The 23455-nt window shown below is 44.5% G+C and overlaps 1 protein-coding gene across 3 annotated transcripts in view; it reads left to right on the top strand.

Annotated features, from left to right (window-relative positions):
• The window catches only part of LOC1277623 (kinesin-like protein CG14535), a 125744-nt gene that overhangs the window by 76999 nt on the left and 25290 nt on the right, over positions 1-23455 (top strand). The window lies entirely within an intron of this gene.

The raw sequence follows: 23455 nt of genomic DNA, 5'->3' as shown, positions 1-23455 counted from the left end.
CCTAGACGTGGAGTTGGTTTAATTTGGCTTACCGACGCATTAAGAGGTGTGGTGAGAAGAATTCGTCCGAAAAGGGGGAAATTAAAGCATACTAAACAGTAAAGCATGTACAATTTTTAAGGCCTTTTCTCCAACTTTCCCACTTGCATCGTTTAAAAATTGGTAAAATATCTCATGTATCTTCGTATCTCTTTCTCTATCGTGTGCTTCACATTCGCCTTTTATCTTGACTATTGGATTGAGACGCATTAAACGCACACCAAACACCAGATGCGGTTACTCTTTTGATGATAAATGCAGCCCGAAAGAAGGCACATATACACACAAAAAAAGAAATAATCACTCCCTCTTCATCCCTGCCGGCATCATTTTGTAGCGAAAACGATAGGCCTTCAATGACAACCGCATCCATAGGCAAACAGACTGAAAGAAATCAAACAACCACCGGCAGGAGATACTCCAAAGCATTGTGCTGATATCAGAAACACCAAGTAGACTGAAAAAAAACGACAAGCAAAAAAAAAGTGGTGCAACATTTCCATTCCCCCTCTCTGGTGCATATGTTTTTGTTTTTCATTATCCATTATCCTGACCGTGTTTGACAAGTGGAAGCGGGGGTTTTGGAAGGAGCTGAGAAAGGGACAGAAGGAAGAAAGTCGAGAAAAATGGCAAAAAATCATCAACACCATCAAAGTAGATTTGGCGCTTGTTTTTTCTTGTGTGGTACCGAAAAAACATAAAGGCTGTTTTTATGCCATTGCAGACGATAGCCTGACACAGTAGAGTGCAGCATCGAAAAAATGGACAGAATATCAATTTAAGTTTACGATATTCCATTGATTTTAGTTTTGACAAACCACTTCAACGAAGTAATCGAATATGTAAATCTTCACGCCCCATTACAACTGACAAAAGTTTAGTTTTACAATACAAATTGCCTAACTTCAGGCGATGTATTGATACTAGTAAGTGTAGAATATAAGTACTTGACCGCCCAAAAGTATGCAATTGGTTTCTTAATTTTCTTCCAAATGTTAACACATACACTTTGGAAAATATGCGCTAGGGATGTGTATTTATTGCTTCCTCCTGCATAATACAATTGTATACCTTCAGGCGCTTAGTACGATAGTTTTAAATACAGGTTCCGCTTAACCTTTGAATTGAAAACTCTACAACTCATCTTATGACCACTAAACGAACACTGTGCGACAAATCCTTTCCTATCGGGTTAGTGTAGGCCGATTTTCACCGATCTCTCCCTTTCCTTTTTTTGCAACTTTTCCACAAAACCTTTTGTTGCGTATCTGCACATGCGATGCACTTGCCGCAGCTGTGTGCATTTGTGGTTGCTTTTTTTTCGTGATTACTCGAATCGATGTTTCCCTTTGTTTTGTGCCTCTGTGTTTGATGCCTGTTCGGGTGTGCCTTTTTGGTGTAAAACAGATTGTCAGAGGGAACAAAACCCCTCACAAAGACACTCATGCCCTTCGCGCTTAAAGGCAATGCCTGTTCGCAGTACAGGTTCAGTAACTTTTGGATCGGTTTTTTTTTGTGTGGTGCCATGTATTTACATCCTCTCCGCCTCGGAACAAAGGATGCATGTATCAACGGGATGATTTGTGGTGTGGATATTATTCACGTTTGATTTACGGCGCTTCCGATTGTGACTCCCGCTGGGTAGGAAATGGGGATAGAATGACGTTCGATATTAATCCCAAATCTAGCAATTCACATACACACACACACACACACACACAAGTACACTCACCACATGCAGTCCGAGCGTACTGGATTCGTTTGATAATTTCCGGTACGTGTTGTACGGCGCCTGCGGGGAATAATTTGGCCCTTTTGCACGGTGCATCCATTCTCCTGACGTTCTGCTTTGTCTTACAAGATTCTGCTACTGTTGCTCTATCGCTCATTAAAGCCACAAACGGTAATTCGTAAGCTGTAACGCTTGAGTGAGGTTGCTTCCTTTAAATATTAATGAGCGCTTCCAGTTGTGATACATATTTAACGCAAGTGCAATGCTCCTTGCTTGCAGTAGAAGTATTTTGTGGCTATTATTTTCAAATGGATTTCCCTGTTTACTCAATCGCGCACTATTGAACGAGCAAACCCATTATCGATGCGGGGCCCAAGTCAATCGGCCAAACGAGTGTTTGTTTAGTCTTGGTGACTAAACCCGACCATCTTATTTACACCAAATTTAGTACACCACCGGCTTGCAATGATCGTCTTTGGCTCTGTTGTTTGTGCAAACGATTTGTGCTTTCTTTTCACCGATAATGTCACTCCGTCACAGCATGAAAAGGAATCGGTTGGACATATCTTGAAATGGAGCGTAAAGCGCCTGGATCGATAAGCAGCTGAAATTTGTCTCCCAAGTTGCTGCTATTCCGAACACACACAAAAGACCAATGGAATAAAGGACCCGGTTTTGGAAGCTCATCTCCGTGTCCGGAATGTATCCCGGCACCCGGGACAGTTGATAAAGCAGTACGCAGATGGCAGATGCTGCATCAGCATCATGTTTGTTCTTGGGTTGCAAGCAAGCAACCGGTCGATGCTGAATCGAGAGCATCGGAGTTTACTTTTTCATCATTGTCCAGAGGACTTTGAAGCAGACAAGATGGCAAAACCCAAGATCCAACGCTCCCCAACAAGCCAAGAAGACCGGCACACACAAAGAGGCGTACCATGGCGATCGAGACAAAGCGCACCGGCCAAAGGGTCAGCTGGCGATGCGGCATGCCAGCTGGTGTCCAGTTGCATCCAGCTCTATTTATTACTCTTGTCACAGACCATGGTACCGGATAGGGAAAGAACCTTTTAACCTGCAGCACAAACACTGGTGACGCAACTTGGAGCCAACTCGATTTTCTTTGCCGCTGAAGTGGACGGTTTCTTGGCACTGTGGCACGAAGAGTGCGCACTCGTTATTGAAATTATCAAACCCATAAAACAATCTTCACCCTTCTTTGTGAGGCCGAGCGTATTGAATGAAATCGATCAGATAATAGAAGATGCGGCAAGTGACTGCAGTGCACTATTTGCAACATATTGCTTGTGGTGGCATTCTGTTCCGGCGCAGAACATGATGCTGCTGAACTAATTTATAGAAAACACATTTGTTCTGTACGGGGGAGCTTGCGAAATAATTTCGGTTTAAGATAAAGGGATTTTAACTTTTGATTAACAGATGTCTTTTTCTTCTCTTTTTCAGGTAACATATTATTCCACAATCCAAAACATCAGTTTTCTTTGTATTCTGAACATCAGATTGTAAGTACATGCCACTTGCAGTCTTTTAAACGCTTCCAAACTTTTAGTCACAGCAATCAACATCCTCGAGACTTTTTCCTCGGTTGTGACACATTTTGGAACTTCAAACTTCCCAAGAACCACCAAGAAGCGCAATCATTCCCACAGCCACATCTTGTCCTCCCCAACATGTACGGGCTCCCGTTTCCACACAACTTCATTAAAATGGAAAACCTGGATCGGAAATTCAAGACGGCCAGCGCGCACACGGCAGTCTGATTCTTCAATTTTCCAACTGTCACCTTGCCGGGGATTGTTCGTAACTTTCAGCCCCAGCCCAATCAACCCGGGCTGCCCGGGGAAGGAATGTACAGGTACTCGGGATAATACCGACACCGGGGGCGCCTCATTTTAATTGGATTGTGTTTAATTATCCATTAGCCAAAGTTTTGACGGTAATTTCCTGCCCGGCTACAGTCTGCACCGGTTTGACCGAACCTGGGTGACCTGGCGCCCACAAAAACTACCAACCTACTGGGCGTATAGCCGTAGTACCGTAGTAGTTCAAGCGGTCATGGCAACGCATTAACCCCTCAGGGGAAAGGCCGCAAAATGTTTCTCTCGTTCTGTGTGTCTTTATCGTGCTCTGATCTGCTGAAGATGTCTTCTCTTTGAGCAGTCGATAATGGGACATCCGAGGGAGCCCAGTGGTCACAGAGAACTGGTCCAAAGCAAGGCACCATTATCATTTAGGCTTGCACATGCTCTCCGGCCGACTCCTTTTGAGCCGGTGATTGTGACAATTTATATCTTCCAGCTCAACAGAACCCCCTGCTTCAGGATAACCATTCTTCACCAGGGACGACGCTCCGGGTGGGATGAGCTCGAAAATCGATTTAGATTAAATCGATAGAAATTGATATATTAGCTAAATAAAGTTGTCCTCTGGCATGGTGGCGCCAGGCGAGCGTACGACGAGATGCTTCAGCATGGTGAGCGTGCACTTCACACGTAGTGCCGTTGTCCGCAAACCGCAACCGGAATATCAATGAGCTGCAGCTGTAGTGGGCATGTACATCTACCCAGGAACAGCCGGGGACGGGAATCTGCACTGCAGCATAATTTGTGTCCGGCGCTGGTAAGATGGATGATTCTTCAAACGCCACCTTTTCAAAGACCAGCAAGACTAACGTTTTTTTGCGGGGATTGAGAAGACTTTCCAACAGCACGATGATCGATTCAGTGCCGAACTTTGTCATTATTACTATTATGTTGATTCCAATTTGGGACACAGCTTCTTGCAGCTCAACTCTGAAGAAGTCATAAAGTTGATACGAGTTGAGTTCGTTATGCACCGACCTGCCATTAGTGAAGCTCATCCATGCATGCATACCATCAACCATGGACGGTCATCTACTACCATCTTGCCCTTCACTGTAACGGGGGTCATCCTTTCGTTGCTGCAAAATCGAACGCCACCATCCACGAACATGACCTCATAAAAGCCGGGGTTTTGCTTCGGTCAGTTCTATCCGTCGTCATCGTCGTCTAAGGTCGGCTCCTAATGATGGCAAATAAATTTTGACATGCATAAAGCGCCCCATGCTGCTGATGCACTCGATCTGAGTTAGAGACAAACGGGACAGGAGAAAAAAAGGGACGACATTCATCCATCTTCCCCCTGACACGGAGCGAACGGCTGTGACAGAGGAAAGCAAACATCGTCCAACAATTATGGGGCCAAAGTTGTCACTGCCGAGGCGTATAGGATTGCACGGGAGAACAGTGTGGCCGGGTGAGATGCAAAAGAACGTGATCAAATGAAGTTGGCTCATTTATCTCCGCCGGGCCCCGGGACGAACTTTCTGCACTTTCTGTGTGGTGGAACCATTCTCCCCTAGTGCACACACCCACAAAGAACCGATGTTCGGGGATGTGTTTGGAGGTTTGTTTGTCTGCTAACGAGCTCTGGCAAATGGAAACAGCACGAGCATTGTGTGCCGGTTGTGCGTGCATGGATAGTATGCACCAGCAGCCCTGCACTACTCCTGGTAGCTCGAGAAGCTTTGATGATGTGGTTTTGGAGTCGTTTGGAGTCGAAGTCATAATAGGATTGAAGCTTTAAGGGCGTGTGCTTTTTTTTTTTTGCTTGCTCCGCCTCTCGTTTGATTCCTGCCTGGTCCTTGCCTAGTCCCTTTTTCTTCGTTTCGGGATGGACAATTAGGAGTTTGATAACATGCTTTGTTGTACGGTTACGATTCCGTGTCTTGATAGTTTTATGCTTTTACTCCGCTGCTCCGACCATCGTACCGTGTGAGCTTTCGTGCGAACGGGAAAGTGCAGCGATGTAAGCAAACTAACGAGCTTGATGGGTTTTGTGCCGCACTCGACGATGCAGTTGTGTTTGCTAATTGCCATGAGAAGTTTTGCTAATTGAATGAAATAATCAGCTAAAGCGACGATTCAAAGGCAAGTGCTCTGAGGGGAAAAGTTGTTGTATCGTTTTATGTGACAAATTATCCTTAACCGGGCAATAATCCCAATAGAAGGTCTGCAGTGACGGAATCGCAACCCCGTATGCAAGCGGAGTAAGTAACGCTACACTGTTCTTAGGGAAGAACGGAACTGACTTTATTCATTCATATCAGCGTAGCCGTTCTACGCCGCTATCTTACTCTAGCGATGCCTAATCCTAATTTTCCTAATCCTAGTTTCCTTATGCCCTATGTCCTTATCATGAATACCCCCACCCTTATTTTAATGTGGCTTCTATGCCCACGCACTTTACGCGCGCATCCTAATTACTAACACTACTTAAACTACTAATCGCACAAGCTGTCCTAATCTATAAAGTGGGCGTGGCCTTCCTATCTAATCCTATGCTATAGTTCATCCTACTTCCGAATTCATCCTAGTTCTAGTCTTAATCCTAATTAGTTCATTTCTATTTTTAGACCTTGTTCATTTCTGTCGGCGACATCCTCCCCCCCGTAAGCGCTCGTAGAGGGTTACAACAAAAAAGGAGCCGACTGAACTTACTTTTCTTCTTTTTCGTTACGTACGTCTAGCTTAGCAACTTTTGCGGCAGGTCTTTTTACCATCGTGGTTCCTACACGCATTACTACCGCTCTCACTTGCCCATCCTTTGCCGTATCAACATCTACTACTCTTCCCTTTATCCACCTACCGCTAACCTGTTCGTTCGGAAATGTCACAATATCTCCTATTTTTAGTGGTTCTGCTTTATTTAACCATTTCCCGCGCGATATCAATTGAGGTAGGTATTCCTTCACCCATCTCAACCAATAATTTTGAGCCGCTAGTCTGGATTTTTTCCAAATAGACCTCGATGCCTCGGCTTCAACAATGTCTAAAAGAGAAGGTGCGGCCTCTCCGGGATAACCAATTAGGAAGTGGCTTGGTGTTAGAGGTTCATCATCCTCGTGTTCAATAGGGATGTGCGTTAGCGGTCTATTGTTAATGATAAATTCTATCTCTATCAACAAAGATCTCAACGCTACTTCGGGCAAGGAATCTTTTGTTAACGGGAATAGACTTTTTACCTCTTGCACCATTCTTTCCCAAGCCCCTCCAAAATGTGGTGCTGCCGGTGGATTAAAATGCCAGTAAATTCCTTCCGTTGCACACCTTTGCTGAATTTGTGCCATTTCTCTACAAGCACCAACAAAATTAGTACCATTGTCGCAATATATATGGGCAATTTTTCCCCTTCGATGCTGCATATTTTTTAGAATCATTATAAATGTGTTAGAACTAAGATCGTTGGCAAGCTCTAAATGTACAGCTCGGGTTGTTAGGCATGTAAACAATGCTCCCCATCTTTTTTCAGATCGTCGACCAATCGTAACAGTAAGTGGCCCAAAATAATCCACTCCTGTATGCGTGAATGGTTTAAAATATGCGGCTGTTCTACAAAGTGGCAACGCTGCCATTTGAGGCGCTTGTGGCTTGGCCTTATCATTTTTACATTTTTGGCAGATAGCTGATACCCTTTTCAATACGGCTCTAAGATCGACTACCCAGAATCTCTGGCGTATGGCGGCAATTACTGTTTCGGTTTTTTTATGTTGATATTTTTCATGGTAAAATCGTACGATGAGCATGGTTATATAGTGAGATTTAGGTAATAAAATTGGATATTTTGTATCTGAACTTAAAATTTCGACTTTATCTAGCCTTCCATTTGCTCTCATAATGTTGTTTTCATCTATGATAGGGCAGAGATTTTTTATGTTGCTATTTTTTGATATTGGCAATTTCATGCTAAGGGCTGTTACCTCCTCTTCAAATCCTTCCCATTGTGCTTTCCTAATTAATAGATTTTCAGCCATGTCTAAAATGGGCTTATCTATTATTTTTGGACTTTCTTTATTTTTTGATTTAAGTCGTTTTAAATATGTTAGCCCTATTGCCAATGCTTTCATCAATCTTTTCCAGCTGGAGCACCAATTGACATTTATGACTTCCCAGTCTATTTTTTCCGTTGTGCTAATTGCGTTAAGGTAAATCGATTGCATTTCTTCTACAGTTTCTGACTCGAGATCGAGTTTTGGAATTTCCTGATCTTGCAAAAACTTCGGTCCTGTTAGCCAAATGGATTGTCGCGATGATTGTTTGGTGGCTTCATCGGCCGGATTATCTTTTGAACAAACCCAGTTCCATTGTGCGGCTGAAGTTTTACTTAATATTTCTCCTACTCTTGCAGCTACGAATTGTGTGTACCTTTTTGGTTCTGCAGCAGCTATCCATGCCATTACTGTTTTAGAATCAGTCCAGTAGAACGTGTCGTTAATGTGTACCCTGAGCTCTTTTAAAATTGTATCGGCTAATCTTACTCCGAGAACTGCACCTTGCAGCTCCAAACAGGGAATTGATAAAGGCTTTATCGGCGCAACGCGAGATTTCGCTGCTATAGGAGAGACTTCAATGCCATTTGAACTAATTGTTCTCATATAAACGATGGCTGCAAAAGCTTTGTCGGACGCATCGACAAAAACGTGAATTTCCCGCCGAGTTATGCTGTGATTTGTTTGGGAATAACATCTTTTAATATTGATTTTTTCAACTATTTTCATGCTCTTAACCCAAGCGTTCCATTGATTAATTATAACAATTGGAAGCTTGTCATCCCAATTATGCCCTAATCTCCACATTTCCTGCATTATTAATTTGGCTTCTATAAGGTGGTTTGCTAATAATCCTAATGGATCGTATATTTTCATTATTACTGACAAAACTTCACGCTTTGTTGTAAATTCGTTGGCCATATTAAGAAATTTAAGTATATATTTGAAACAATCGCCTTCTGTATCCCACCATTGGCCTAATATTTTTGGGTAAGTTTGATCCTTTTCAGTGATTTTTAATAAACTGCTTTCACTTACACGCTCTGCTGCCAAGTTATTTAATAAGCCCTTTGAATTTGATATAAAATTTCTAATAAAAAAGTTTGCTTCGTCGTGAATGGTAATTACTTCGCTTACTCTTTCTAGAGCTGCTTCTTCTGTATCAAAACTGTCAAGGTAATCATCGACGTAGTGATTTTGAATAATTGCTGTGACAGCTTCGGGGTGAATATTTATAAATTGCTTAGCATTTTCATTTTTTACGTATTGAGCGCACGCTGGTGAGCAGGTAGCTCCAAATATCATTACATTCATTTTTAATGTTTTTGGAATACTAGTAGGACTTTCTCTATACAAGAAAAGCTGTGCGGATTGATCTTGCTGTCTTATTTTAACCTGGTGGAACATTTCTTTTATGTCCCCTGAAACCCCTACACTTCCTTCGCGAAAACGAACAAGAATTCCGAAAAGAGATGCAACTGCATCGGGACCTGTTAGTAACTGCGAATTTAATGAAATTCCTGCGTTTTTCGCGGCAGCATCGAAAACTAATCTTGGTTTTGGTTTGGGCTTATTATAATTTATCACTGCGAAATGGGGAATATAATTTATTTTGTTACCGAGCAATTGATGATGATTATCCTTCACAACTTCAGCATAACCCTTTTCACAATATGATGCAATTTCTGCATGATACCATTCCTTCAGCGCACTATCCTTTTCTAATTTTCGTTCAAGACCTTGTAAGCGTCTCAAGGCTTGTTCATAGCTTTCTGGTAAAACAACTTTATCATCCTTCCAAAGCAAACCTATTTCGTAACCAAGATTTACCTTTTTCATTGTACTTTTCATAAGCGTATTAGCTCTTTCTTCTGATTTTGAGATCAATTTATCCGATCCCGGTTTGACCCCAAATTCTTCTGTTGAGAAATAGTCTCTCATAAGTTTATGCAAGGACATTTTTTGCTCGTTGTTCTCTATGACGGTAAAGAGCTCATGTTTTTCAGCCATGTTTTTTTCTGTGTATTGTGTTTGAATTTCATTGTTTTCACCAAATAGCACCCACCCCAAATTTGTCTCATTAGCTATCGGTTCTCCTGGTTTGCCTGCGCGACTTTGTCGTGCATATATCAAATGTGCGTGAGGTAGCCCAAGTAATACTGTTGGCCTACCATTTTCAAAACTCGCTAACGTTAAATCTTCGAGATGTTTGTATCGTGTTTTAATTTGTTCTGCGTTGACTGATTGAGCTGGCAGACGCATTTCTTGCACTGTTCGTAACCCGTTTAGATCTAGGAATTTTCCTTCGACATTTTTAATTTTAACACTTATCACTTCACTTTCGGGCTCCTCTTGACGTACCCCGTTTGTCCACGACAATGATAAAGGTAGCTTAGGACCAGTGGCCTTTAACGCTTCCTTCGTTTGCTTGAGAATCAAGCTAGCCGATGAACCCGTATCGATGAATGCAAATGTATTCAATTGTTTCGCGTTATGTTTAAGTGTTATGGGCAATATTTGAAATAGACATTGTTTGTGATTATGGACATTTAATCTTTCAACGGTATGCGTATTTGGTCGAAAATTATGAAGAAGAGTATGATGTTTTTTGTGGCAATTATTTTCTCTGCACTGTGGTGGAAGGTAGCAAGTTCGCGATTCATGATTTGTTTGGTTACAGCAATTTGCACATATTCTACCTTGCTTTATGACATTCCAACGCTCATTAACATGCATGTATTGAAATCTACGACAATCAATTAATTTATGACCAAGGCCACAAATGAAACATTTTGCTCTTTGCCTTTGGACAGGCTCTTGAATTACGCGTTGTTGGGGCTGTGCATATGAGCAAGACGGTTGGTCTGCTTCCTTTGCTCCCTTCGCCTTTAATAAGATTGCCAATTGCTCCTGGGGTCTGAGCCATGCCGCAAGGTCGCCTAAAGTTCTAACCCTTTTTTCACTTAAAGTGTATTGATACCATTTTCGCATTAGTTCGACCGGTAGTTTTCCCACTAAGTTTTCTATGAGCATAGTGTCTTGCAAATAATCTGCTCGACCCAACGTGGTCATACTTCCTATCATATTGTCGATTGCATGCATAAAGGTAAGAAAAGTTTTAGGGTTATCCATGTTTGGGTTATCTATGCTCATGAGGTCTTTAACGAGCGTTTGGTAAATTATATTTGGGTTGCCATATTCATTTTCAAGGCGCTCCATGATGGCTTCTATGTTAGCTTCATCGAAAAGCATTCCGCTGACACTTTCAGCTGCCTCCCCTTTCAAACTTTTCTGTAAGGCTCTTAGAATTTCTAAGGCTGAAAAATCTTCCTCGCGTTTAAATTTATCAAACACAGTTTTAAATCGCGTCCAGGTTCTGAAGTTGCCATCAAATTCTGGCAAGTCCATTGTCTGGGGCCTAGGAGGACTTGCGGTTCGTTCCTTTAAAACTTGCACCATGCTCCTGATAAACTCCATTAAATCCGGGCTCGGTTCGGCTTTCGGTATATTTGCGATAGGATTTGTTGTGACATTTTCCTCCTCCTCTTCACCTAAGCTGAAATCTTCCATCTCTTGGGCTTGACGCAATAATTCCGCGTTTTCTTTTTTTAACCGTTCAACTTCTTCCCTTTCGTACGCCCGTTTTTTCTCTAGTTCTTCTTTCTCCCTTTTAACCCGCACTAATTCTTCGTTCTCCCTTTTAAGTTCCGCAATAACATTATATAATTCTGACGGGTCTACGTCGGACCCCTTAGTAGACTTAGATCTAGTTAAAACGTTTGTAGTACTCACAACCTTTTTCGCCGTTTTGCTGGTTTGCATCTCGTCGCTCTGCTGTTGCTGTTGTTGTGACTGCTGCAGCTGCATCCTTTGCTGCTGCTGCAGTTGTATATGTTGCTGTTGTTGCGCCTGCTGCTGTTGTTGCGGCTGTTGCTGCGGCTGCTGTTGTGGCAGCTGCGGGGGCAGCGGCGGCTGGGGCTGCGGCTGCGGCTGCGACTGCTGTTGAGGCATGCTGTCTCGCCTTGCTGTTCACTGCTTCACTTTTTTTTTTTTTTTTTTTTTTTTTTTTTAATCACTCTCCGTCACTGCTTCGCTGCTACACTGCTACACTGCTTACTGCTGCACTGCTTCACTGCTTCACTGCTTCACTGCTACACTGCGGCTTCAGTTTTTTTTTTTTTTTTTTTTTTTTTTTTTTTTTTTTTTTTTTTTTTTTTTTTTTTTTTTTAATCACTCTCCGTCACTGCTTCGCTGCTACACTGCTACACTGCTCCCTGTTGCACTGCTGCACTGCTTCACTGCTACACTGCGTTTTTTTTTTTTTTTTTTTTTTTTTTTTTTTTTTTTTTCTTTTTTTTTTTTTTTTTTTTTTTTTTTTTTTTAATCACTCTCCGTCACTGCTTCACTGCTACACTGGTTCCTGGTTCTGTCCAAATCGATGGACACACACTGCTCCGTCAAACTTTTCACCAATTTTCCTCCTCTGCTCGCACGCCACTAGCACTTTCCGTATCTTCGATACAAAGCGTTTTCTTTATTCACTTCACTTTTACACACTTCTGCTGCTGCTTCTTTTATCGTCCTAGCTCGGTCCGAGCTGCTGCACTGCTTCACTGCTTCACTGCTACACTGCGGCTTCAGTTTTTTTTAATCACTCTCCGTCACTTCGCTGCTCACCGGTTCCTGGTTCGGTTCCTGGTTCTGTCCAAATCGATGGACACACACTGCTCCGTGAAACTTTTCACCAATTTCCTTTTCACCAATTCTATTCACTGCACTTTCACTTTCACTGCTTCTCCTAGCGTCCTAGAGCTCGGTCCGAGCTTTTAAGCGAGAGATTTCGCCCCCTCCGTCCTGGCCTGCCCTGGCTTGGGCTTTCGCGGGGACAGTCCGTCCTGGCCTGCCCTGGCTTGGGCTTTCGTGGGGACAGTCCGTACGTCCTGGCCTGCCCTGGCTTGGGCTTTCGTGGGGACAGTCCGTCCGTCCTGGCCTGCCCTGGCTTGGGCTTTCGTGGGGACAGTCCGTCCGTCCTGGCCTGCCCTGGCTTGGGCTTTCGTGGGGACAGTCCGTCCGTCCTGGCCTGCCCTGGCTTGGGCTTTCGTGGGGACAGTCCGTCCGTCCTGGCCTGCCCTGGCTTGGGCTTTCGTGGGGACAGTCCGTCCGTCCTGGCCTGCCCTGGCTTGGGCTTTCGCGGGGACAGTCCGTCCGTCCTGGCCTGCCCTGGCTTGGGCTTTCGTGGGGACAGTCCGTCCGTCCTGGCCTGCCCTGGCTTGGGCTTTCGTGGGGACAGTCCGTCCGTCCTGGCCTGCCCTGGCTTGGGCTTTCGTGGGGACAGTCCGTCCGTCCTGGCCTGCCCTGGCTTGGGCTTTCGTGGGGACAGTCCGTCCGTCCTGGCCTGCCCTGGCTTGGGCTTTCGCGGGAATCGTCCTTCCTGGCTGTACCCCGTCCGGGTTTTCGAGGGAATCGTCCTTCCTGGCCTGCCCTGGCTTGGGCTTTCGAGGGAAATCGTCCTTCCTGGCTGTACCCCGACCGGGTTTTCGAGTGAATCGTCCTTCCTGGATCCTCTACTCTGAGTTCCTGTGTAGGTTTACTTCCTCTCTGGAGCCACCATATCCTTAACCGGGCAATAATCCCAATAGAAGGTCTGCAGTGACGGAATCGCAACCCCGTATGCAAGCGGAGTAAGTAACGCTACACTGTTCTTAGGGAAGAACGGAACTGACTTTATTCATTCATATCAGCGTAGCCGTTCTACGCCGCTATCTTACTCTAGCGATGCCTAATCCTAATTTTCCTAATCCTAGTTTCCTTATGCCCTATGTCCTTATCATGAATACCCCCACCCTTATTTTAATGTGGCTTCTATGCCCACGCACTTTACGCGCGCATCCTAATTACTAACACTACTTAAACTACTAATCGCACAAGCTGTCCTAATCTATAAAGTGGGCGTGGCCTTCCTATCTAATCCTATGCTATAGTTCATCCTACTTCCGAATTCATCCTAGTTCTAGTCTTAATCCTAATTAGTTCATTTCTATTTTTAGACCTTGTTCATTTCTGTCGGCGACACAAATATTTGCATTAGAAGTTAGACCTGATGAGCTGAGCTGGATTAGCTGCAACTGTAATTAGTGTGAAAGTTTCTTTTAAATTGATTTTAATGACTCAATTCTTATCAGATATGAATTTAACAAATGTAAGTAATGTTAAACTTGATTTAATTTAAATTGTCATTTGCGATATTAATTTCCACAAATTTCGTAAGAATTACCTCAAACAGACTGGTAGGATTCACGGTTAGAATTGCGTCTTACTTCACCAATATCATTTCTTAATAAAAGAGATTTAATTAACATTGAACAAACCACACGAAAAGCATCATCGCTAACACAATTTTCACCCAAAACTACCACGACTGACAACGTGCTGTGCTTTATAATTCATTTACTAGCTTTAAGATAAGCCTTTCGCATCCTTCTCCAGCTTTACTTCGTCTCCCCAAACCACACACAACAACATTGACACAAACATCTTTGCACTGCTCAAAATGGACTACCGGCCTCCCCCGGCTCAATTAGCCATTCCGTGTATCGTGATAATGTCCCCGAGACATAGAACAGTGGTGGGATGTGTTGGCGCAACCGAAATCCCCGGGACAACCATTATACACCATTGTCTTTTCCGTGTCCCAAACCATCCCGTGCGAATGCCATAATCCTATCACTTACAGCTGAGCACATTTTAATCCACGGCTGAGAAGCGCATTCCCCATACTCACATTCACACAACGAAACCCACCCAACAAGCTCCCAAAGAACCAGTGGAACAGGACACAGGAACGCCGGGAACACGAAAGACACCGTACGAGGCCGGCGGTCGCGCAAGCTTTAATCGCCAACAATCTTTTAATCTGCTTCGATGGTGCGCGCTACTTCCCGGGCGCTTCTCCCGGCTGCTCATTGCCACTAATGTTCTAATCCCGCATTGTTTTAAATTAATAATCTCATTTCATATTCCCGTTATGATTTCATTAACTGGCATCCTTTATCCCGCCTTTGCCGGCGTTGTGTAAGATTGCTTGTGTACGTTCCTTGGCAGTTAGTAATCTGCTCGCCGAGAAGTTACCAACAACGGCTATAATAACCGTGCCCACCAGTTCGAGAGGTCCTCCTTGTTGGAGGTCCTCCCGAGTGAACATTATCAATATCATTAGCCAGGAACCGGGACGATACGGACACGGTACGTATACGTACTGCGGGGCCTTAAGGTGCTGGCGTGGCTACTGCAGAGAGAGAGCCCACACCAACCGACCCACCGACTGCCGCAGTATGTTCACCGGTGGTGGAGTGCGAGAAGAGCCTAACGAAGTCATTAGCATAAAACCGTAATGTGTCCCAATTAATCATAATGTGAAAAGTCTGCTTGTCGGTGAATAAATTAGACTCCTCCTTCCGGTGGCGCTGTTGGCCGGCGGAACCCGGCGAAGACTCTCGCACACTGTGGCCTTGGTAGGCCACACGCAAATACGCCAAAGCGTGAAATGTTTAATTCATGCCCGAAAGTCCAAAGAAAGCGCGTGCTGGTCTCGCGGGACCAGCTGGCGTGTTGGCCGTAGCAGTGTTTTGGGCAGTCAGTAAGCAGCCGAACCGCTGGCGAACGCAGGGCTAAGCAAAACAAAAGGATTCGCAAACATTGTGGAGAGCGATTTTTTGTGCCTTGTGGACTCTTTTCTGTTTTTGGCACGACGTGTAAATATAATTGCGCTTATTTGTGCGCTTATGTCAACATATTTGGGGGAAAAAATTAGCCATTATTAATAGGATTTTGGGTTTCGCAACACGAACGCTGGGCGGGTTTGTAAACAGTCGATGATAATTATCTGAAATGGTTAGATTACACGAGCTTAATGTTAATAGACTAAACCACGTTGCTGAATGCTGAATTGGCTAACAGAAGTGTAAATGTGATTATATGATTACCGTTTTGCTCAGCCACACATGTTTTTTTGTGGAAAACTTGCATGTTCCCCAATTGTTGAGTTAAACGCCCGAAGCTATGCAATACGCAAGACATAATCACCTTTTTTCGATGTATTCATTGAATTGCTTAACTATTCAGCTACCGTTTTCAAACAATGCTTTTGTTATGCTTTGTTTTAAAGTGATGCATTCTACCTGTCACAAACATTTGCTAACTTGAGTTTGGCTTCTTTTTTCTTCTTCTCAAAACACTTGTGAGCCACTTTATACCTAACACGATAATACGCATCCACTTTCCGCGAATCGCTCTCCATGCCGCTGAGAAGGTGGAAGAAGAAGAGGCAGCTGGGGGGAAAAACTTTTGCTTTCTCCCGATAACAAAACAACGCACTCACCCAAACCCGATACGCTTTTTAGTCCCCATCAAAATGACAGCCAACGGAATTGAGCACCGAGAGACACACACACACACACACACGTGTGACATTTTCCGAACAATTTTCCTGCTCCACTCCGCTTCCCGCACGGAACCACTTACTCCGTTTGCGCTACTGTTGTTGCCTTGCCGAGTTGCCAGCCAGCTAGCGGTTTCACCACGGTTGAGTATCCGAGCTGATTGACGACGTACATTATTCCAATTGTCACACTTAATCCGACCGGTTGGAAATCGATGGAAGGAAGCAGAACCTTCCCGGCGCGTTCGTATCGGTACCGTGTCCCATCGCGCGACGGGGTGAAGCGAAAGATGGCGAAACCCGTTGAGCATAAACTCCCGAGCACAAACGGAATGCGAAAGTGCGGATTTAGTGTGTTCCCGTGTGTGTGTGTCAGCGACGACGGTAAGCTTTTCCTGCGCGAATGTGGCGTGTCGTTGCAATGGGAGGACATTTTCGCTGTTTTCCTTCCGCTGGTGGCAAGCCAAAGCCCGCCGCATGGTCGGTGTACACGCTCTGGTTGCTCCCTCGCTCCCGTCAACATTTATACGCCACCGAGGACAAATGTGTTTTTGTGTACGATACGCTGCACGGGGTAGACGGTGTGTTGTCAAGCGACTGCGAAAGTCGGGAATTAAATGGAGGCGAAAAGTCTCTCGACTTTGCACTTTTCCTACCGTTCCGCGTGCGCTCGGTCCGGGAGCGAGATAACGATGACACTTTGGGAAAGTAGCATTTGCACCGCCGCTGCTGGAAGCGAATTGGTTCGCCGAATGGTGGTGTGCATGAATGGATTCGTATATCACTTTCTTCGTGCGCAATGTGTGTTTTGTGTCTCAAAGTGTGGCCGGCGGGCTGAAAACGGTGCCGTGTTGCCCACAAGTGAGTGCAAATATGTGCTGTGTGAAATGTTGTCTGGCGTAGCAGGTATCACTGTCTTCGGTCTGAGTGTGGTTAGTCTCTTTGCAAAACTATTCAAAAAGTTTTCAAGAGCGCAAATTGTGCTCAATCGCAACAATTGCGCTATTAACGTTGCTATTAACGAAAAATACCTCTGCTAGAGTGAGGGCATTCAAACCATTGTATAGAAACAAATAACACTTTTGCCATTTTTAGCGCCTAAAGCTATGCAATAACGTGTTCTTTTAAGGCTTATTAGACCAGATCCAATACCTTAATACCTACCTCAATCAAAGCCACTTACTTTTCTTGTTAAACATATCCGGTTACTATTCTAATCATCATAAGATTTTTTGCAATACTTCTCTCAACAACGTTGACGCTCCTTCAACATCTATCGTATTCTGTAGCAACCACTCGGAAAAATGACGCACGCTTAGGCACATTGTTAGTGTTAGTCACCCTCCACAAAACGTATGCAAATCCACCACCAAAGCTGCCATAAGATTCGTTCCACAAACTCAGGAGCGGGATTATTCAAATGTCTCACACCACGCCTTGTTGTTCTTCATCTCAGCCAGTGGAAAGACAGAAGCAGCGGCGTCTCAAGCAGTCAAAAACTTCACTCCCAATCTCACGCCACCGTGGGGTTGAGTGCGACATATGAACGTCAGCTTCCCAGCTCTCAGACAATTAGATATGACACTGTTTACATTCTCAAGCACTATTTATTCCCGTAATTGAGTGCAAACAGATCGACGATAAGACACCGTGCCGGGGCATTCTTCGCAGTCGTTGGGGTGGTGAAACGACGAAATCTTTGGACAGATTTCATGCGTTTTTGACTGTACGCGTACGCGTCATTCCTTTTGCCGGGCTGGGTATTATTTCACCGGTTGAGAGTTTGCGTTTTCACAAGACAGAAGACAGAGTGCAAAACAATTCAAGGCGAACTTGTCTCCTCGCAGGTGAAGGTGTCTTGAGCGTAATTCCTTACTTAACAGCAATAATTCCCTATTCACCCCACCGAATGCTTTCTGTGATTATCATCCACCATCGTCATCACCACCAGCAGGAGCGAAAAGTTTTCCAATTCAATTTCGGGGTTTTTGAATTTGCTGCTACATTCCAACCGTCGGAGGAGTGTGGGCACAGTGTACAATCCTGTCAACCGCGTGACACAGTACGCAGTGCGAGCAACGCAGTGCTCTTTTGCCCACCGCAAAGGTTCGCTGCCGCGTCCCGAAAAATTGCCCCCACCGGAAAAGGGAAATTAATTAGAAATAATTTATGGCCATATTTGTGTGTGCTAGGGGGGCCGCCCTTCCACCGGCGAACAGGCTGTCCCCTCTTTTACACTGTCGTATCTAGTCCTGCAGGAGCTCTGGACACAAAACAACAACGCCACTCCAGGATGGAATGGACGCGTCGTGTGCGGGGAGAAATATAAAATTTTACGACTATTCACGTCATGCATCATGAACACAATAAATCCTGGCCAGTGTATTTGCTTAATTAAACTTGAGCACTTACTAATTCCGTCGCATTTTCCATCGAACCAGCGTTACCAGGGGTTGGGTACGACACCGCACAAGTCATCGGAGGGCGATGATGACGCACACAGCGAACGCCCACCACCGAACGACGGGAAAGCAAAAGTTTGAAGCTGAAAACTCACCCGACGATAGCTCCAACTTCCACTAACTGGGAGGAAAATTCAACGTTTCAAGACTCAAGCGCTTTCCTGGGATTACTGCACGTCAAATGTGACGTTTTGCGTTTTGCGGCACTGGGGCTCGGTACGGTTTGGAAACAATCTCGCACCACTCCCCCTTGAACACGGTGCGGGTCAGAATTTAAAAATTCATTATCTTGGATGACGGACTTTTCCTGCAAATCATCATCATCGTCCGTCCAGCACCAGTTCGTGTACTTGTTTACGAAACATTAAGCAACTGGGTCGGTGGCGGTCGGTCCTTTTAGCACATTTGATTGGCTAGCTCAGTCCAGCCGAGTGGGTTTGTTTCTTCTTAATGTTTATACAGGTTTATCATTAGGAACGTTTTGAGTAGGAAAGTTTCCGCAGACCATTCCCGGACGAAAAACCCTTTCATCAAAATCTAATCCAGCTGCTATAAAAAGAGAAAAGGTACCTTTATCATGCCTAGAATGATTTACTTTTGAAATGCTTTTGTAGGGATTTAACAAGTTTAAAACGTACCTTAAGAAAGACGTTTTGTATAAATATTGCATAGTTTTAGGAGTTTTTACTGAAATTCTACCAAAGTAAGCTAAAGCGCCTAAGTTTATGCAAAAATACGTTATAAACAGCTCATTCCGCTCTTTCTACAACAGACTCACCTGAGTTATTCCGCCCAAGCTCAAACTACGCTCTATTGCTATCCCTTTTCCAGTTGTACAAACTCAACTCTGATCCTAACAAAATACTCAACCATCAACTCGAAACTACGGTTGCATCCTTTTTCAATTTCCCAGCCCGTGCGAGGTACGGTTTTACCTTGCTCATCTCATCAAGGACGCACCCGAAAGCAGTGAATACCTTTTCTTTATCCTTCCATGCGCTTCCCTTTTGGTTCAGCATCCCCGGAAGAGTATCCCCGACTTACTGGAACGTGCCTCAAGTAGCGACCTACCCGGCACGGCCAAATGATAAACTTTCAAGACAAAAATCCTTCAAAGTTTTCAAGTTCTATGGAAGATTTTTCCGATTCAAGAATATAAATACAAAATGCTTCAAAACTATGCTTAAATCTTAAGGGCGGGGTGGCATTCTTCATTAAATCAGCCTCGATTGTGGAAAGGTAAAGTTTTGCGACTTAAGGTGCGCCCCCTCTGCAAGAATGCTCATCTCAGCTGCTGCTAACCCCTAACCGGACGAGTTTCATGCACGATTATCTTCTTTAGTGAAGTTGGTGAACAAATGGTTCAATTCTCCTTTTCATTTATTCATCGATTTGGATCATTAGCATTCTTTATTCCCCGCTCACCACAAACAAGTTCGGTACTGAGTGTATACGGAACCCAGCGTGACCGGAGGAATTGCTCCACGGTACGCATAAAACTCATCAAAATTTCGACGATTATGCAAAATTCATGCGAATGATGCTGATGTTCCCATACGCCTTGGTTCAACGATCTGATTTCATCACATTTTTCAAGTCGACTCTAATTCCCCCCCCCCCCCCACCAGTCGATTACTGCCACGAGACTTACCTAACCCAACCTTGCTCAAGATGAAGGTAGTTCGGTACTGTTTCACCAAACCGAAAGGCGCACCCATTGATTATTTTTAGGATTTTCCCAGAGCTTCCGACCGTACCCACCCGTCAACAGTGCAACGGATACGATGGCGCTCCCACATGCATGCAGCAGTAGGCAGATTCTTATCTTGTGTTTTCCGAGAGAAGCACCCGAAAAACAGATGATTCAGCCTGCCGCAGCATGGGAAATAGCAGCCATCTAACAGATCTCGATTGTGCCTGGTTCCATTATCCTGTTACACACGCATCAGGGCACACGTGAGTCTTCCGATGGGCAGGGTGCGGACGCAGAGTCACAAGAGACGTTCTGCGGCATTTAGGGATGCCGGTTCACTTTTAGCTGGGGCGGTCCTTTTCAAACACTTCCCAGCAGCTCAGCCGAACCCCACAAGAAGACATTCTCAACGGTAAGCTGAAAGGTATTTCTCGCTTCCTATTACTTACCCGAAGGCATCCCGTTGTCTGGTCGCATATATTTTATCGGGTGAATGTGTGCGTGTGTAGGAGAATTTATCTTACCCCAAAATCGATTCCAGCCCGCCGGTGCTTCCTTTTGCATATATTTTCAATGCACCAACCATGCTTTTCCGCTTTTTTTAGGAAGCACACCCGTTTCACCCTGACCTTTTGCATGGGAAGACATGGGAATAAAATGGCTTTTCAGGCAAAAATAGAACGCGAGTGAGGCGTGCTCTACCTCCACTGAGGGCTGGGAGTAAATTCACCGTGAAATTTCGATCCCAGCCTTGCCCTCTCGCGCCAGAGTGCATACGTTACGCGAGCGGTGTGTGTTCCGGGGTGCTGTTTCCGCGGTTTGCTAGCATCCAGTAAGAAGGATTGTAAATTTACCTATTCACTTCTCGTTTCCGCTCTTTATTCAACCGGGCAAGCATAGTCAATAAGCCCTGCTGTCTAGCCTGAATTGCATACATTTAGGCGTCTATGGGATCCTGGTCACGGCATCGAAAACACAGCGCAGAGCAGGTAAATCCGATTGTTTACACATCTTTAGGCAGCGACAAGTACCGGGTGGGACGAAATGTTCACACTAGCCACACAACAACGTGTGCCGATCGTGTGCTTCCCGTCACCGGCAGAGTCTTTACTGCCACGCCTCCCTCCGGTCCGGAGCAAAATGAGCAGCAAAAGGGAAGATGCTCGCCCTGCAAGACCTGCAGCGTTTGACATCGTTTAGATAAGCTGAAAATTTATATTTAAATTTCAAATTAAAGGATCCAAGCCCTCGGGCGGCTCCGAGGCCGAAAAAGTGACTCCATCTCACTCTCTCCCTCTGTCTCTCTCTCTCTCTCTGTTGTTGGTACAACGAAACCACGAATGGTGTGCCGAGCCTACGCTGCTTTTGAATTTGCAGCGTACGAAATACTCTTGATAAGATCGCTACGGGCTAATTTATACAAAAGCTACCTCGTCTCTTACTTACCTGGCAAACCGTCACCGTCTAGGGGGTTTCCCCTGGTTGTCGTGCGTTTTCGAGGGAAATCTTCATTGTGGCTGTCACTGTTTGGTCGGTCGGGCGGCTCTGTTTGGTTGGGCTTTCTTCTCTTTTCTAAAGTTGACAATTTTGGAGCCCCCGTTTCTTTGCTTTCCCCACCGTACAAATAAACTCCACGCGCAACTTTTTGCTCTCCATCAACTTGTGTGTGTGTGTGGGGAGTCCAACCCAGTGTGGCGTATCGCTGCGAACGAATCGATACCGGGAGGTTGCCCAAGGCAAACATTTTGCGGTGGCGGCTCGTCTACCGGCAAGCGTGAGCGTTTTACGGCGGCACGAAATTTGATTACAACTAGCTTCAAGAGAAATGGAAAATTTTACATTAAAAACAACATGTTTTGGTTGTATTTTCTGCAGCAAATATCGCACGATTTGAAATAAGTTTTCTTTGAATGTTTTTGGTTCTAATGGCTCTAATACAAACCGGATGATTTTTTCCAATTAGAAAACAAATATTTGTTCACTTTTTCTTTCTTTTGCCAGCAATTATTCACATATTTTCCTAATACTATTTGCCACTAAGCGAATGTTGTTAACCTTTTCACAGGACTACACTCAAGCGGTGTCCGAGCGATAGAGCTCGTTTTCACCCTCACCGTCCGAAAACAAGCCATAAATTATGAAACTACAGTGCATAAAGTGGAAAACCAATGTGTTAAACAACTTTATCATGCCAAACTCGAGCGGCAAACGTTCATAAGAACCACACAACATACATCATCAACCCGTCCGATCCCGTGCCGAAACTCTCTCTCTAGGGGAGCGGGTTTGAGAACTGAACTAAACAGCACGAGCTTTCAGCACGTGAACTTTGGCCATGTGTTTTAATTATTATTTATGATTTCACTTTAGCAATAATAGACGAAACTTACTCATTCACCAGGCAAGCAAGTGAGCGTGCACGCAGGATGCCGTCGATTCGTGCACCCGATGCACCCAACTCGAGCTGCTCCTTTGGGATGCTGGGCCCTTTTGTTCCATTTGAGTGTGTATTTCAAAGACAAAGTTATCCTTTCTAAAAAAAGGGGAAGACTATATCTCCTTGATGCGGTGCACCGTTCGCTTCATAAAGATCGGAAAATATTGCATCATTCGTTCGTTTCGTATCTGCTGCTGCTGCTGCGGCAAAGCTAAGCAAAGTAACTCGCCGCCAAACTTTTACAACATCTGGCTGCTCTTCCCACCAAGGCGATGGTGCAGCACGCCTAGCAGCATGCTCTAAGAAAGCGAATCGTGTCGCTTTTGTCGGAGGTTTTTACATTATGTTTAAATATTCAAAAGCGGGGTTTTTCTACGCTCGGTCGTAGCAGTGTTCCGTTTTCAAATTATGTTCGTTGTTTATTCAAAGTAAAATGAGAACTTCCTTTTTTTTGCTAGAGTTACTTCACAACCACAGGCATAACTTTTGTGAGCTTAAAAAGCTCACTTTCCGCTCTGAACAGGGTCGCTTTATCTAAGTATCTACAAGAAGGGAATATTATGAATGATAAAGTTTTTCGTGAGCGTGTTCTGGTCCTAAATGCATCGAACATTATTAAATGAAGAAAAAAAGCTTGCACTTTGTAAACGCTTTTTTAGATGAAAAGGATGTTCAAGAGAGAGAGAGAGCCGTCTCTCTGTGCAACGTCAGTCAGTTAAAATAGCTTATTCAACTCATACAAGATATGTCGTTGAATCCCAATGCTCAATCACTGCTACATACACACAC

The sequence above is a fragment of the Anopheles gambiae genome, chromosome 3, assembly GCF_943734735.2.
Source record: "Anopheles gambiae chromosome 3, idAnoGambNW_F1_1, whole genome shotgun sequence".
Lineage (NCBI taxonomy): Eukaryota > Metazoa > Arthropoda > Insecta > Diptera > Culicidae > Anopheles > Anopheles gambiae.
This window is presented reverse-complemented; position numbering and strand designations above follow the sequence as displayed.